A 16,490-nucleotide genomic window follows, 5' to 3' on the forward strand; every position below is an offset into this window, starting at 1 on the left:
TAGTGTTTTTGATTCTCAGTGACAATGGTCAATAGATGTAACGGGTAAGTTTTTGCATTTAGTTTTTTATTTTTTGGATTTAGGGTTATTTTGATTTAGGGTTATTTTAGGTTATTTCGATTTTGATTTTGATTTAGTGTTTTTTCGATTTTGGTTTTATTTATTATTAATGTGCATGATAGATTAGAGTTTGGTTATTAAAGTGAATGACAGATAATATGTATGGTATGCCATATGCATGATGTTTATTGTTTGTATCAAACTGATGTTTATTGTTTGTATCTGCCATTATTTGTATCCTAGTTGCTATATTGTTTGTGGCAATATCAAATTTGTTATTTATCTATATTGTATTGGTTATTATTTGTCATTGCCTAGGTGTAGGGTTAAAGTGTTTGGTTATTGTCTGCTATGTACATGACAAAAATGGTTGTGTTTGTATTAAATTATTTTTGTATTGGTTATTGTCTGACAAAAATAGTTAAAGTGTTTGTCTATGTTGTCTGCCTTTATTGATGAGTAATTTGTTTTGCAGGTTTAATTGATGACAATTTTAATGAGAATGAAGAAGAAATGTCTGGTAGTGATGCATCTGAAAGTGATGTGTCTAATAGGATAAAAGTTAATTTAGATGGTTTAAACATGGATGATAAGAAGTAGGTGAACTGTGTGATAGTGATGATTCTGAGAGGTTAGATAGTGCACATGAATCTGACTTAGATGGCCAAAATTGGCCTGAGCTCAACCCAAAGAATGACATGAGTAATCCTAGACTTAATGTTGGAATATTATTTAAGTCTATAGACAGTCTAAAAGAAGCTGCCAAGCAGTATGGTAGGCTAAATAGTTATTTTATTAAGTTTCCCAAAAATGATCTAAAAAGGTTAAAGGCAATCTGTAGTGAAAAATGTTCTTGGTTCATATGGGCCTCTGGACTAAACCCTAATGACCCTACTGATCAGACTTGACAAATTAGGAGTTCAAACCCTAACCATACTTATTCTAAAGTCTATAAAAATAATAATGTAACCTCAACTTAGATAGGTGAACATTATAAAGAAAAATTCATTGTTGATCTTGATTATTCTCTGAAATCATTAAAATAAAATATCAAAAGAGATTTATGTTGCATAGTCTCATTAACCAAATGTAGGAGGGTTAAACTTAGGGCATTGAAATTAATTGAATGAGCATATAAGGCTCAATATGAGAAGATTTATAAGTATTTGTTAGAGGTTAAGACCCAAAATGAGGGAATAACAACAATCTGTTGTCTGGATAACAAGTTGTTTTAAAGGATGTATGTCTGTCTGTAGGCATACAAAGATGGCCATAAGGCTGGTTGTAGGAGGATAGTAGGTTTAGAAGGATTCTTCTTGAAGGGCTACTATGCTGGCTACTTACTTGTAGCTGTTGGGATAGATGTAAATAATGGCATCTATTCTATTGCACATGCTGCTGTCGAAAGTGAAAACCAAGCATCATGACTTTGGTTCTTGGAGTTGCTCGCAATAGACTTGGAAATTGTGAGCTCATATCAAATATCTTTCATGTCTGACAAACAAAAGGTAAAGCTCTATTTATTTATTTATTATTATGTTTCTATTTAGGGTTTAAGGTTTGTTAAAGAATTAAATTGTATTTGTTCTAATTGTAGGGACTTTTAGAAGTAATATGTATGTTTTTTCCTAATTAAAAACAAGACATAGTGTTAGACACCTACATACCAATTTTAAGAAGGTTGGTTTCCGAACAAAGGAATTAAAATATTTGCTTTGGTAAGCTGCCAGAGCAAGCACTACAAGGGATTTTGACGATGTTGTAACACCCCTAACTCGTATCCGTCGCCAGATTAGAGTTACGAAGCATTACTGAACATAGCACGATTAAATACAATTATTGAACATCCTTAATCACTCAAGAACAATGCTACCTTTATAACTTCAACAAATTTAACTATTAACAAACATATTTAAATACGAAATCATAATTTACAAATCAGCACTAAATAAAAGTTTTTCACTTATTCAAACATCTTGCATTTAAACAATAGAACATCTTCCATACTTGTCGAATTCAAGATAATACGAGTACAACTTATAAAGCTAATCTTATAAATAACATCATGATATGGTATATATTTATATATGCATCTAATATTAAACTTATGTTTTCATAGTTGCGATTTACATATGTGAATATCCATATCAATTTAACAAAACTTATATACAATAGTTACAAATACCTATTCAAACTTATGTCATATTCAAATCATCCTCTGCACAAATTCTAAACTTAATAATCCAATGTTCTCTTTTCATTAACCACACGTAAACATTTAGCTTTGCCTTTCTTATATCATATAAATATCAAGCCAAATCGGTTCACATACAAGCTTTATTTTTATCATTAATCATCTAATCACTATAGCCGAACATATTAGTAAATCACCATTATATATATATATCAAATGATTACACACTTAAACTATGAATAATTATACATAACATTAAGTTGTACCCAAATCGAATATATACATAATCAAAACATCATATTAACTCAAAATCTCATAAGCCACAAGACCAAAATTTACCTATCAAATATATATATATATATATATATACCTAAACCGAATTTGCATACACTTAATTATATATACCTAAATCACTTCCAAAAGTTTATATTACATTACCTTACAAAATAAACATTTCATATCCTATTTTATACATATAAACCATCAATTAAAATTAACCTTACAATTAATCTTCTTATTTGCATATTCATGATCAAACACAAATCCAAACAAAACACACTTAAACATTTGAACATTCATTTAATCTATATATAATATGAAAATAATTCATTTCCATATAATGCTTAACCACAACCAAAATATACATAATCTATAATTCAAACCAAAACCGAGCAAAACAAGCTGACTAAGCCATATTCGTATGGCTTTAATACATATATACTTTCAAATTAAGCAACTTCAAAGCTAGTCTATACATGCCATAGTCTCAAGGAAATTTCAGCTTAAAATACCGTAATTAGTCGATAGTGTGATAACCTTTACTGACGATCCTCGAGCTCATAACGCTTCAAAATCTATAAGAAGTAAACAAATACAAACACACACACAAAAAAAAAAGCTACTAAGAGCTTAGTAAGTCAAAAGCATAGAATTAATTTAACTAGACAAATCAAAAAGCAATTAACTTATTTTATAAATGTAATATACATCTCTTGATTACACCTTTGATTTCATATACCTTTTATTTAACTAAACATACTGTTAGGATCGTCTCGATTAAGCAACAAGTAACAAAAATAGCGGAATAATTTGAGAAATTGAACACACAAATTTAACGTGGAAAAAACTCCTCCAAAGAGGATAAAAAATCACGTGTAAAGATAATTTTATTATAATGGAAAAAGAGCGAAGAGTATAAAAGATGGAGATAAAACTAAACCTCGTAAACCCTAAAATAAAGAACTCTCAAAACGTAAACACAAAATTCTCTAAATGTGTTATGAGTTCTAATCTCTAATGGGTGTTTTTTCTAAGGTTGTAAAATAGCCTATTTATAGGCTAAATTCATATGTCAAATAATAATAAAATAATCTAAACTAATCGTGTTTGACTGAAATAAACAAACAAAGTTTAACTAAAAGATTATTTTTCAAATTTGACTGAAAATAGAGTCATACTTAACACATACCTTAACATATATGTATATATATGTACAATCACATTGGCAACTTAATTAACAACTAAAACCGATTTATATCTATGAATAAACATGATAACTTTCAAAATCATAATCACTTATAATATATCATCTCAAATAATCAACTTACCTTATTACTTATATTCATTTAACTAATATGTACCGCCATTTGTACATAACCGAATATGTATACTCATCGAATACATATATATATATATATATATATATATATATACATCAATATCTTTTATTTTATTTACAATCAATCAATGTACTTAACTAATATCAAGTAAGATATAAAATAACACATACCTAATTATTATAATTCCATAGTCCATTTGTTGTTACATTAACAAAGAACTTACTAAACACATAATTTAAAATGATTCACCGGCATGTAGCCTGCTAGGCTTGAAGACTGATTCAGAATATCGGCATTAAGCCTACTAGACATAAAGTCTGAAATATTTCACAGGCATTAAGCCTGCTAGATGTAAGCATTAAGCCTGCTAGACATAAAGTCTGAAATATTTCACCTGCATTAAGCCTGCTAGACGTAAATTCTGAAATATTTCACCGGTATTAAGCCTGCTAGACGTAAAGTCTGAAATATTTCATCGGCATTAAGCCTGCTAGGCACATAGCCTGAATAACTCAAATACAAAGTTAATCTTTCATATAATTCTTTATGATTCACATTAATCTTTCTCAATAGCTATATCTCGATAAGAATTGGTTTATATTCAATTCTTCATAGCAACCTTACATTCGAACCACATATACATGATTCTTAACATTAAATTCAACTTAAGAAACTCAAATCCTATTTTCGATCCACATGTATAATTATATATAATTATTAACATTAAGTTCAGCTCAAAGAAACTTATATTATACATTCGAACATCATCATATATTTATATAATTTATGCTATTAATTTCATTTTATTGAACTCGAACATACCGATCTAACATATACAGATTTGTACAATAAAATTTCAACCTACCAATTTCAACTTGTATATTCACTAACAATATGAAATTAACAAAGTTAATTCAACTTATTAAATGTATGATAGATTTACATATATATTCTAGTTTAATAACATTATTTTGCTAATAGACTTAGCTTAGACAGTGAAAATCGAAATCGGGCGATTACTTGACGACTTTAGTTTTTCCTCGATCCAACTCCGATTTCTTTGGTTCTTGATCTAAATATATACACAATTAACTAGTTTAAATATTAGTCTATTCAATTTAGTCCAAAAACACATAATTGGACAAATTACCATTTTGCCCCTAACATTTTACACTTTTTACAATTTAGTCCCTATTGCATAAAACACAAAATACACAAATTTTGCACACACTATGCTAGGGCTGAATGTTCATAAGATTCATACAAGTCCACACAATTCATTTATTTCACATTTTAGTCCCTCAAAAATTTATTTTCACAATTTAGCCCTAATTGTTCAAATTCATCAAAAATCCCAAGATAAAACATGTTAATCCTTCACCTATCTTTCATTATTCATCATCAAACATCAAAAATCACAAGCTATCATAAATGGAAAAACACAAAATAATAATCAATTTCAAAAATTCAAGCATGGGTCTTATAGTACACAAAGCAACGATATCAAAAACGTAAAAATTTTTAAAAATCGAACAAAAACGAACCTTAAATTATGCATGAACATGGCCGAACTTTCCTTAAGCTTTTAATGGCTTTCTTCCTTCCTAGTTTCGGCTAATGAAGATGACATAACCTTTATTTTATGCTTTTATTTAACATATATTATAATATATAATCTTTTACTACTTTAACCTTATATAACTAAATATAACCTATATATATATATCAAGGTTAGTTTTGTCAAATGCCGCCCACTACCCATCTTTTGGTCTTATTGCATCATAAATCCTCCCATTTAAAAAGACAACAACAATTAGGTGATTTTATATTTAACCCCTAAATTTTTATTTTACGAAATTAAGCCCTTTTATTAAATCGGACACTTAAACGGAGAAATTAAAACACGAAAATTTCACACAATCAAATTCACACATAATAAACACGCAAAATAATATTAAATATTTTTGTAACTCGAATTTGTGGTCCCAAAAGCACTATGTCCGATTAGGGTCAAAATTAGGATGTTACAGATGCCATGGATGAACTGAAGAAAACCAATCAGTATGCTTATGATTGGTTGAAGGAAAATAACCCTACTCACTGGTCAATGTCTCATTTCTCAATTAGGATCCATTCTGACATGTTGGTGAATAACCTTTCTGAATCCTTTAACAAGGTAAACCCCTATGTTTTATGTTTCTTACTAATCATTAGAAGTTCACTAATCCTTTATGTTGTTTACTGGTAGATGATACTGGAAGCAAGAGGGAAACCTATTCTGACCATGATGGAAACAGTAATGACCAAGATTATGCTGCTGATTGTCAAGAAGAAAGAAGAAGTTGAAAAATGGAAAGGGATGTTGTGTCCAAAGATCAGGAAAAAGCTGGATGTCAATATCAAAGATTCATTGAGGTAAAGTTACCCTTTTTAATCTTTCTGATGCCTTTATTCTGACTTTATGTTGCTGGTCACATTCTGTTTTAGTGAATGTTTTTTAATATGCATGTAGTTTTTTTAATCTGTCTATGTATGATTGTTGGTGGGGTTGGTTACATGTTGTTGACTATTTTTTTAATATGCATGTAGTGTTTTTTAATTTGTCTGTTGATGATTGTTGGAGGGGATGGTCATATGCTATTGACTATTTTTTAATATGCATGCAGTGACTATTTTTTAGGTGTGTGTGTATGATTGTTGGTGGGGATGGTCACATGCTGTTGACTATTTTTGAATATGCATGCAATGACTATTTTTTAATAATATGCATGTAGTGACCGTTTTTTAGGTGTGTGTGTGTGTGTATAATTGTTGGTGGGGCTGCTCACAATGTTGTTTTAGTGATTTTTTTTAACCAAGCATGGTGACTGTTTTTTAGGTGTGTTCCATCACATGCTGGTGGGGATAGGTATCAGGTTGAATGTGGTCTAGGGAGCCAGCATGTGGTGGGCCTAGTTGAGAATTCCTGTTCCTGTAGGAATTGGGATCTCACCGGCATCCCTTGCATGCATGCACTGGTTGTCATTCATCTAAAAGATGAGTTCTTAGAGACCTATGTACAAACCTGGTACACTAAGAAAACTCGGCTTGACATTTACTCCAACTTTATAAGGCTAGTAAAAGGTCCTAAGCAGTGGGTGTCTTTCTCAAACATGCTGCCAATACTGCCTCCTACACTAAAAAGGTCACCTGGTAGACATATTAAGGTGAGAAGGAAAGAACCTGATGAACCACAAGCAACAGAAAGGTTGAGCAAGAGAGGGGTGGACATAAGGTGCAGTAAATGCAAAAAAAATAGGCTATAATAAGAGGAGTTGCAAAGGGGAAGTTGGCCAAAACACTCCAGTAAGTCATCTGCCTTAAGTTATATTACTTTTGTTTATGAATTTATTTGACGTATTTTACTTGTTGCTGTAGGTCAAAAGACACAAAGTTGGTGTTCACAACCAAGTGGTTGCCTCAACTCAGCAACAGGCTACCCCAAATCAACAAGAGAGTACCCTAAATCAACAGGCTGTCCCAACTCAGTTACAAACTGCCCCAACTTATGAACAATTTGCCCCAACTCACCAAAAATATGTTGCCCCAAGAGAAAAGCTCCCATTCAAGAGGAAACCAACCACTGTTAGATGGATGGCTCCTACTCAAGAGTCATCAATGATAGACCAATGATGACATTGTGAACAGACCTTATTTTGTTAACATTTTAAAATTGTGTAAATTTGCCCGCTACTGATTTATTAACTTAGGCAAATTAATTTTTGTAAAATCACCTATGATTGCTATTGTTGATAAATTTAGGCATATAGTCACTGATTTTTTTTTTTTGTAAATTTGGCTAAAATTCACACCTGTTCAATTGTGTTGAATTGTAGCAAAATTGAGCAATAATTTGTCTTTCATTCCTTTTGTAAACAGTTTGACATTTGGCCTTAATATATGAGCATTGATCCATACAATTTGTATTATTTCTAACATATGAGTATTGAGAAAACAAATGTGTGAGAATTGAGAAATACAAATGTTTCTTTCTTTTTTTCATCCGTGTTATCTCTTCTAACATATGAGCATTGAGAAATACAAATAAAATGAAGATTAAACATTCTTTCAAGTCTTTCAACTTTGAAATGAAATCAAATATTACAAAATAAATTTCTAACCACATATTCTCCTATTACAATTTGTAAACAACAACAATATGACAAAAAAAAATTGTAAGCAACAACCACATATTCTCCCATTTCAAGTCTTTCAACTTTGAAGTTTGTAAGCAACAACACAAGCTGGTTAGCCATGTGTACCAGCAACCATGGATAACAACATAAGCTGGTTTTCAATGCTAACAACAACAACATATTTACAAATACAGGCACCAAAAACAATGTTTTTCTCTCCCTCCTCTTTGCATCCTCCAATGTCCTCACATTTTTCAGAAGACCTAATAACACAATTTGTGAACGATGCGTCAATGGTGGATCAAACCAGGTGAAAAAACGACGTGGTTTTCGAAACCCACTGCCAAATTTCTTACACCCAAAAAACCTTCTACCTAGGTTGTCATTGGACCAAGACGTGTTTAATTTGGCTAGGTTTCCACAATAGCACACCGGAATCACTTCAGGCGTATTCATTTTCCTCTTCTCCTTCTTTTCCTCATCTTCTTCTTCTTTCTTTTCTTTTTCTTTAACCCTAAATTGGTGCTGGTAGGGTTGTTAAATTGGTGATAACTGGCCAGTTGGAGGGTTTTTTGACACCAAGCACGCTGTCATCTGCCATGTCACTTTTTCGTGACGTCTGTGACAGAAAATAACAAAAAAGATAGTTTTGTCACTTTTCCAAAGTTGAGTGACTGAAATGAAACCTATGTGACAGTTTTGTCAGCTACCCCAAAATTGAGTGACTGTTGGTGTAATTTACCTTTAGATTAATGGGTTTAAAATTTAGTGAGTAATGGTTTGGGTTTAATTAGGCTGGGTTCAATGGGTATTATATTTATTATATATCATAAACAAATAAATATACTTTAAAAGATTTAAAAATAATATAATATAAATTATGTTTTTCAATCGGTTGGATTCAGAAAATAAAAAATCAAAAATTGACCTATCAAATCGACAAAATCGAATCTCAAACCGAACAGATCACAAAAACTGATTAAACTGAAATCGAAAAAATTGATTGTGTCAATTTTTCCTGTTAAAACTGATTTATGCTCAGCCCTATGTAACTATGGCTCACACTCAAAGAATGTTTGCTTACTAATAGTAAACAAATGAGGAAAGGGCTTACCCATGACAGTTTGTGGTCAGCTTGTGGCCATGGTCTAGAGAATACATTCCATGTGCTTCGTGTTTGCTGTCTTATTAAGGAGGTTTGGTTTCGTTTCTTCCAACCCGTATACTTCATTCTTTGTTCTTGTTCGGTTTAATTCCTTGGATTACTACTAATCCACAGAACTCTTTTTCTCTGGACTTTGTGGATGTTAGTTGGGTGACTTTATTTGGCTTCATGATATGGTGATTATAGAAGTAGAGGAATTTGATGATATTCCATGGTAAGGAATGTAACATAGCTGGTGCTAGACCGAGAATGTTAAAATGCCTGACTAGAGAATCCCGTTATCTAAAAATATTCTGAGAGATGGGCATTGGGCTCCACTTCCTGTGGATTGGATCAAGTTCAATATAGATGGTGGCATGGTGCTTTAAAGACATGGGCTGGTCTTGCTTCAACAGGAGCTATTGTACGTAATTCTAGAGGCGAATGGATGTTAAGATATTGCAGAAGCCTTGGGTAGTGTAATGTCCTTGATGTGGAGCTTTGAGGCCTTTTTTCCTGCTTACAGTTAATGGGGGGAGGTCGAAAATGTATTAGTTTGTGATAGCTTGAAAGAGACCTCGGTTATATTGAGCTGTAGTTTAAATCTTGTGGATTTGCTTTGGTGTGACAAATATGCAAAGTGGTGACACAACACTGGATGGTAGTGATAGAAAACTTGTGGTGCAAGAAACAAAATAAAGTGAAATAAGAAATGATACTTGAGGTGTGATTTACTTTCCTTAAAGCTTTATTTTGCCTTTAGGATACAACAAGTCATAAAATAGTAAAAGAAAAGTAATGAATAATAGGCCAATTTAGCCCAGTCTCACAAAAAAAAAACCCAAAATAATAAAATAAAGTCCAAGTCTAGTCTAAAATTATATCATTTGACCCGATCGGAATGACCCATTACTTGAAAAGGTTGAAGGTCCATCTACAAACTTGACCCATATTGAAACATAATCTTCAAGGATATGCAATCTTAGATATGATATGCAATCTTAGAAGATATGATTTTGTAATCTTAGAGATTTAATTTGTAGATACCCTTTAATCTTAGCCGTTGATGTAATTGATCTGTACCGTTTGATTTGAAGAGACTCAACGATAAATAGAGACCTCTCCCTTCATTGTAAAACACTGGAGTTTGGAGCAATAATAATTCTTAAGAGCATTCACTCAAATTTCTCCCTCTCTTGCGTTCTTATTTTCTGTGGCTTGTTCTTATTTTGTTCTTTGTTCATCTTCGTTTCTTTTTAAATTGCTTTCATTTGAGTTGGATTTTGGTGGAGGAATTTCATTGAATCTTCATATTATGAGAGTTAGGCTGACTTAAGCGTTTTTTTAACTTTTTTATTTATCCATTTAATTGTTTAATCATTAATTATTCTTTTACTTTTATTCGCTTATTTATCCATCAACTTTCTTATTTACATATTTTTCATTCATTTAACCATTCTTATCATTCTTTTATTTTCTTCCATTATTTATATATTTTATTTGTTTTAATATTATGTCATTGATGTTGTTTATTTTTAAAAACTCGTGTTATAAATCATCCATTTTAAATTGTTTGATTATTTGCTTTAAATTTTTTTCCATATATTATCAATTGAACATTTTTTTATACTATCTATTTTATATGCCATTTATTTTTAAGATGTTTTGTATAACTTGTTCTAAATTTCTTATTACATAATATTTATTTTAAACTCATTTATATATTATTACTTTATATTACCTATTTTTATTTTTATATATTATTTATTCCAAACTTATACATATATTACCTACTTTTTTATATATAATTTATTTATTGATTTGTATATTGTTGATTTCAAATTTCTTTTTCCTTATTATTCATTTTCAAATTCATTATTTTTAAATTTGTTTACATTTTATTTTACCTTATATTTTTATTATTATTTTATACTTTTTTAAATTCATTGGTCTTTAATTATTGATGCTAGTATTTAAATAATTGCCATTATGTGTTTTATAAATTGTTTATTTGTATTTTCATATTGCCTTTTTTATCAAAGTTTTTACACATCGTTTTAATATTAAGTCAATTTTTCCAATTTTAAAAAAGAAAACTTTTAAAAATAAGGCAATATTCGGTACTTTGGAGCTTTGAGAAAATCATGCTCTAACTTACTAGGTTTCAATTTTTTTATCCAAATAACCGAATATCCTTTTTAAACTTTAATGCATGAGACAAGCTTAGTTTCGAGGGTTAAAATGTCGTATCTTAACTTACTGGGTGTGACATTTTATTACTTCGAGACAAGGAGGTCTTAACATCAAATTTGATTTATTCAGGTTTTTAAAGAGGATCGTATTTTAAAATCTTTTCAAATTTTTGACATTAGGACATTAATTAATCAATTAGGTACCAATTTTTGGGCGTTACGAGGGTGCTATTCCTTCCTCGTGTGTAACCGACTGCCGAGCTTGTTTTCTTGAATTTTGTAGACCAAAATCATTATTTTAATAAATTAAAATGTTTTATTAAAATGATTAATCTCAAGGTGACCTGATCACACCTCGAAAAAAGATTGGTGGCGACTCCATTTTCGTTTTAAAAGTCGACCCCGTTTTTCAAAATAAAAATGGTTTCGACAATGAAAATAGCATAATTTGAGTTTTTTTATAGGCACTGAATGATTATACATAAAAAAATGTATCCTTTGGTACATATATTTTGGCATAAGGTATACTTTTTCTAAGGTAAATTACTCAGATGATCACCTAATTTTTTACGCGCTTTCATTTTGGTCACCGTTGAGATGGGATGGGGGAGGTCAAAAATGTATTAGTTTGTGATAGCTTGAAAGAGACCTCGGTTATATTGAGCTGTAGTTCAAATCTTGTGGATTAACTTTGGTGTGACAAATATACAAACTGGTGAAACAACACTAGATGGTAGTGATAGAAAGCTTGTGGTGCAAGAAACAAAATAAAGTGAAATAAGAAATGATACTTGAGGTGTGATTTACTTTCCTTAAAGCTTTATTTTGCCTTTAGGATACAACAAGTCATAAAATAGTAAAAGAAAATAATGGAAATAGCATAATTTGAGTTTTTGTATATGCACAGAGTGATTATACATAAAAAAAAATGTATCCCTTAGTACATATATTTTGGCGTAAGGTATATTTTTTTAAAGGTAAATTATTCAGATGATCACCTAATTTTTTACGCACTTTTATTTTGGTCACCGCTGTTAGAATAATCTTCCACTTTAGTCACCTGACTATTAAGTCATTAACGACGTCTGATGTACCACAGCACCTCATTGCCACATGTATTTTTTTCCACGTCAATAATCTAGGTAATTTGCAACCCTTTATTCATGTCATTTATCTCATTTCTTTCTATTATTATTCTTCTTCAACACATTGGGTTAAATGATCATAAACACTTACTTCTTTTTCCGGTTCTAGTTCTTCCTCAACAAACCAACTCACATAACAATTGGAAACTTTGCAAATTAGATAAGAAGAAGCAACATGCAGAACACGAGAATTCTATTGCCATTATAATTTCAAATTTTACAACTTGGGAAATTCTCAGTTTATTCCCTTTCATTTCATTACCCAAAAGTACCAATATTTACCAATCCCAGAAAAATTCTCAGATTTTCCCCACAAAAATCAGCTAACAAAGTTCATAACCTCAACATTCCCACATAATTTCCCAGATTTTCCCCTTCATTTCATTACCCAAAAGCATAACACCAACACAAACATACAATCCACAATAGCATAGTGGGATTTCAGTAGGTTAATCCACTACTACTGTTGAACTTCAATTCTCTACCCCTTTTCTCCCCAGGCTGACACAAACCATAAAAAAGATGAGAAAGTACCTCTCAATTCTAGGGTTTCACCTTAAGGTAAAGAAAGTAAAATAAAAGGGTTTGCAATATTTCTTTTAAAATTACTTGGGCTATAAACGTGGAAAAGAAATAGATGTGGAAACGAGGCGGCGTGTTACGTTGATGATTTGATGAATAGGCGATTAAAGTGAAAAATTATCCTAATGGTGATGATCAAAATGAAAATTTTTAATCTTGGACGATTAAAATGAAAGCGACTGAAAAGTTAGATGATTATTTGAGAATTTACCCTTTTTTTTCCATAAAAAAATATGTTTCCTGAATGGACATGACTTTGGCAAAAAAAAAAAATCTTTGATCATGTTCTTAGGGGAGCATAGGATTTTGTTGTGCAAGATTCATAATTAGTTTGTTTGTTCCTTTCTCTACCATAAATGAGAGTACAGAAGAGAAGGTGTTCTGGTTATTCTGTGAAAATTTAGAGCTGCGGAGGGCTCATTGTATTGAAACAAATAAAAATGGAACATTAAAAAAGGAGTATTTTCAAATGTCAAACAACCAAACTATGCGAACGAATTGTTTCGGGTTTTTTACAAAAATAATATAAAAAAATAAAAAATTACCAAAATGTTATAATTTTTTTTATTTACCAAAAAATATATAATTTTTTTATTTACTAAAATATATCAAAAAAAACCTACAAAAAAATCGACCGATGTGATTGACTGACGGTCACGCCAATGGCATTAAGCGGCACCAAAGGTGCCAAAACCATTAAGCGGCACCAATGGTGCCAATACCATTATGGCACCAGTTGATAATAGGGGGTCGGTGGTGGGGGGCAGAAGGAGAGGGAAAGAAAGAAAGAAAGGAGAGGAAAGAAAGAAAAAGAAGGAAAGAAAAGGAAAGGAGAAGAGAAAAAAAGAAAGAAAGAAGAAGAAAAGGAAAGGAGAAGAAGAAAGAAAGAAAGAAGGAAAGAAAAGGAAAGGAGAAGAAAAAAAAGAAGAAGAAGAGGAAGGAAGGAAAAAAAAAAAAAAGGTAATTTTTTATAAATTTAATTTTTTTGTAATATTTGTGTGCTTAAAATTTATGTTATGTACATTATAGTTATTTTATTATTTTATTTAGCATATATATTTTACGATATTTTTTAAAATAATAAAATGCGGATAAAAAATACGAACAAATGGTCAAGTAAGAGTGTATTAGTAAATTTTTTAAAAATTCAGAAATAATTTATACAAATAATTGAAACAAAATGTACTGAAATAATATAAAATAATAAAATACGAAAATAATATAGTTTTATTGAAAGTAATAAAAATCGGAAAATAATAATACGACCAAAGGGCGGGAAAGGGTTTATTTCGTGTTTTTACCAAAATATTACAAAAAAAATAAAAATACCAAAATATTATAAACTTTTTTATTTACCAAAATAATAGAGGAAAAAAAAGGGTGATGGAGGGAATAAAAGGCGGCACTAATATGTGGCTAATTACCTTTTAATCCCTCCTTATTTATTATTTTCTTTTATTCCCCTTAACACACTAAATTAATAAATTTCAAACATTATGCACTTTGAAATAATGTAAAATTATAAAAGACTAAGTTTATGATATTTTTAAAGTAATAAAATGCGGAGAAAAAATACGAACAAATGGCGTAAGTAAGAGTGTATTACTAACTTTTTAAAATTCAGAAATAATTAATACAAAATATTTCAAAGAAAATGTATGAAATAATTTAAAACAATAAAATACGAGAATAATATATTTTATTTAAAGTAATAAAATCGAGAAAATAATACTAGCAAAGGGCGGGGTAAGGGTTTTTTTACACCAAATTAATTTAAATAACACACTAGATTAATAAATTTCAAACATTATGCACTGAAATAATGTAAAATTATAAAATTAGAAATTATGAAATTTTTTAAAGGAATAAAATACGGAGAAAAAAATACGAATAAATGGCCGAAGTAATATTTTTTTACTAACTTTTTTTTCAACTTGCAGGCATCGCATCGCAATGGCTCAATTGATTCGAAGCGATATTAGACACATATCTGATGCGGCTAATAACGCAGTACGATTTATTATTTGTTAATCAGGAGTTCTATTTATTTAAAAAGGATATACGCAGTATATACAAATAAATTATGTTATCGTAATATTTTTTTCTGTAATTTAACACTATCAGGACTCGTTCCGAGTATTAAGGGGTCGTGTGAGTGTTTTAAAGATAGCTCCAGATGCACGATTGATGCCGTACTTGGAGCTAGCCGGATTTGGGTCAGTAGCATTGATCTGGTCCTCCGACTTGTGCTTTGATTTATTATCTGCGCTAGTGGAGCGGTGGCGTCCGGAGACCCATACTTTCTATTTTCCGTGCGGGAAGTGCACGGTGACCTTGGAGGATGTTGCAGCGCAGCTTGGGCTCCTAATTGACGGGAGTCCTGTAACGGGAGTATCTTCATTCACTGATCCGGCTGCAGTTTGCTATCAACTCCTGGGAGAGTCACTAGAGGACGGTGATAAATATTTTTCCAGCATAAAATTTACATGGCTAAAAGCCAAAATTAGACAATTATTAGCGACCGCCATTGAAGGTGAGTTGATGTCCACTGCTCGAGCGTACATCATGCATATGATAGGGGCAGTACTCATGCCTGATGCAAACGGCGACAGTGTGCATTTGTCGTACTTGCCCCTGCTAGCTGATTTGTCCACTGCTAGGTCGTATAGCTGGGGTTCCGCCGTTCTAGCAACGCTGTACTGGGAGCTTTGTCGGGTGATGTCCCAATATACCGACTGAGGATTGAACAGCATGCCCGGGAAGGGGTAAGCTACTATTTTAATATTCATGACATCTATTCTATTTCTATATCTTACTCACATGTTATCGGTCTAACTCGTAACAATGTTATTACTCATGCAGTTTATATGGATGCCATACCGGAGGCCGAAAATTACAAATGTTGTACCCTCGTCCACACTCGTTGATTCCCACATATGGTGTACTAACACACCAATTATAAATTTCAACGTCGTCGAGTGGTATCACGGCGATCGGGTGCTTCGGCAGTTTGGCTGCATTCAACCTATCCCGGATCCGCCGTGCCAGTTAGGGGATGATCACGGCTTGACAAAGAGAGGAAGAGTTCAATTGGACTGGGGAATTAAACACCACAAATTTGTCGCACTGTGGAACGATCGATTGCGCCGAATTCCTTAGATGGTTATGGCTACCGACCTGCAACTATCATTGGAGTATACACAATGGTACCATAGTTGCGGGAAGCCGTATTTACTTGGAGCGCAATCCACTGTAATCCCCCGTACGTTCAGCAAGTTGGGGGATCGGACACAGCGAGCCCGATGGATCCAGATCCAATGGCATATTATTCTTCGCAACTGGCAGAGCCCGAGCAGGACCCCCAGCCAGATCCCGGACA

Source organism: Gossypium raimondii, chromosome 11, assembly GCF_025698545.1.
Source record: "Gossypium raimondii isolate GPD5lz chromosome 11, ASM2569854v1, whole genome shotgun sequence".
In the NCBI taxonomy this organism is placed as follows: Eukaryota; Viridiplantae; Streptophyta; class Magnoliopsida; order Malvales; family Malvaceae; genus Gossypium; species Gossypium raimondii.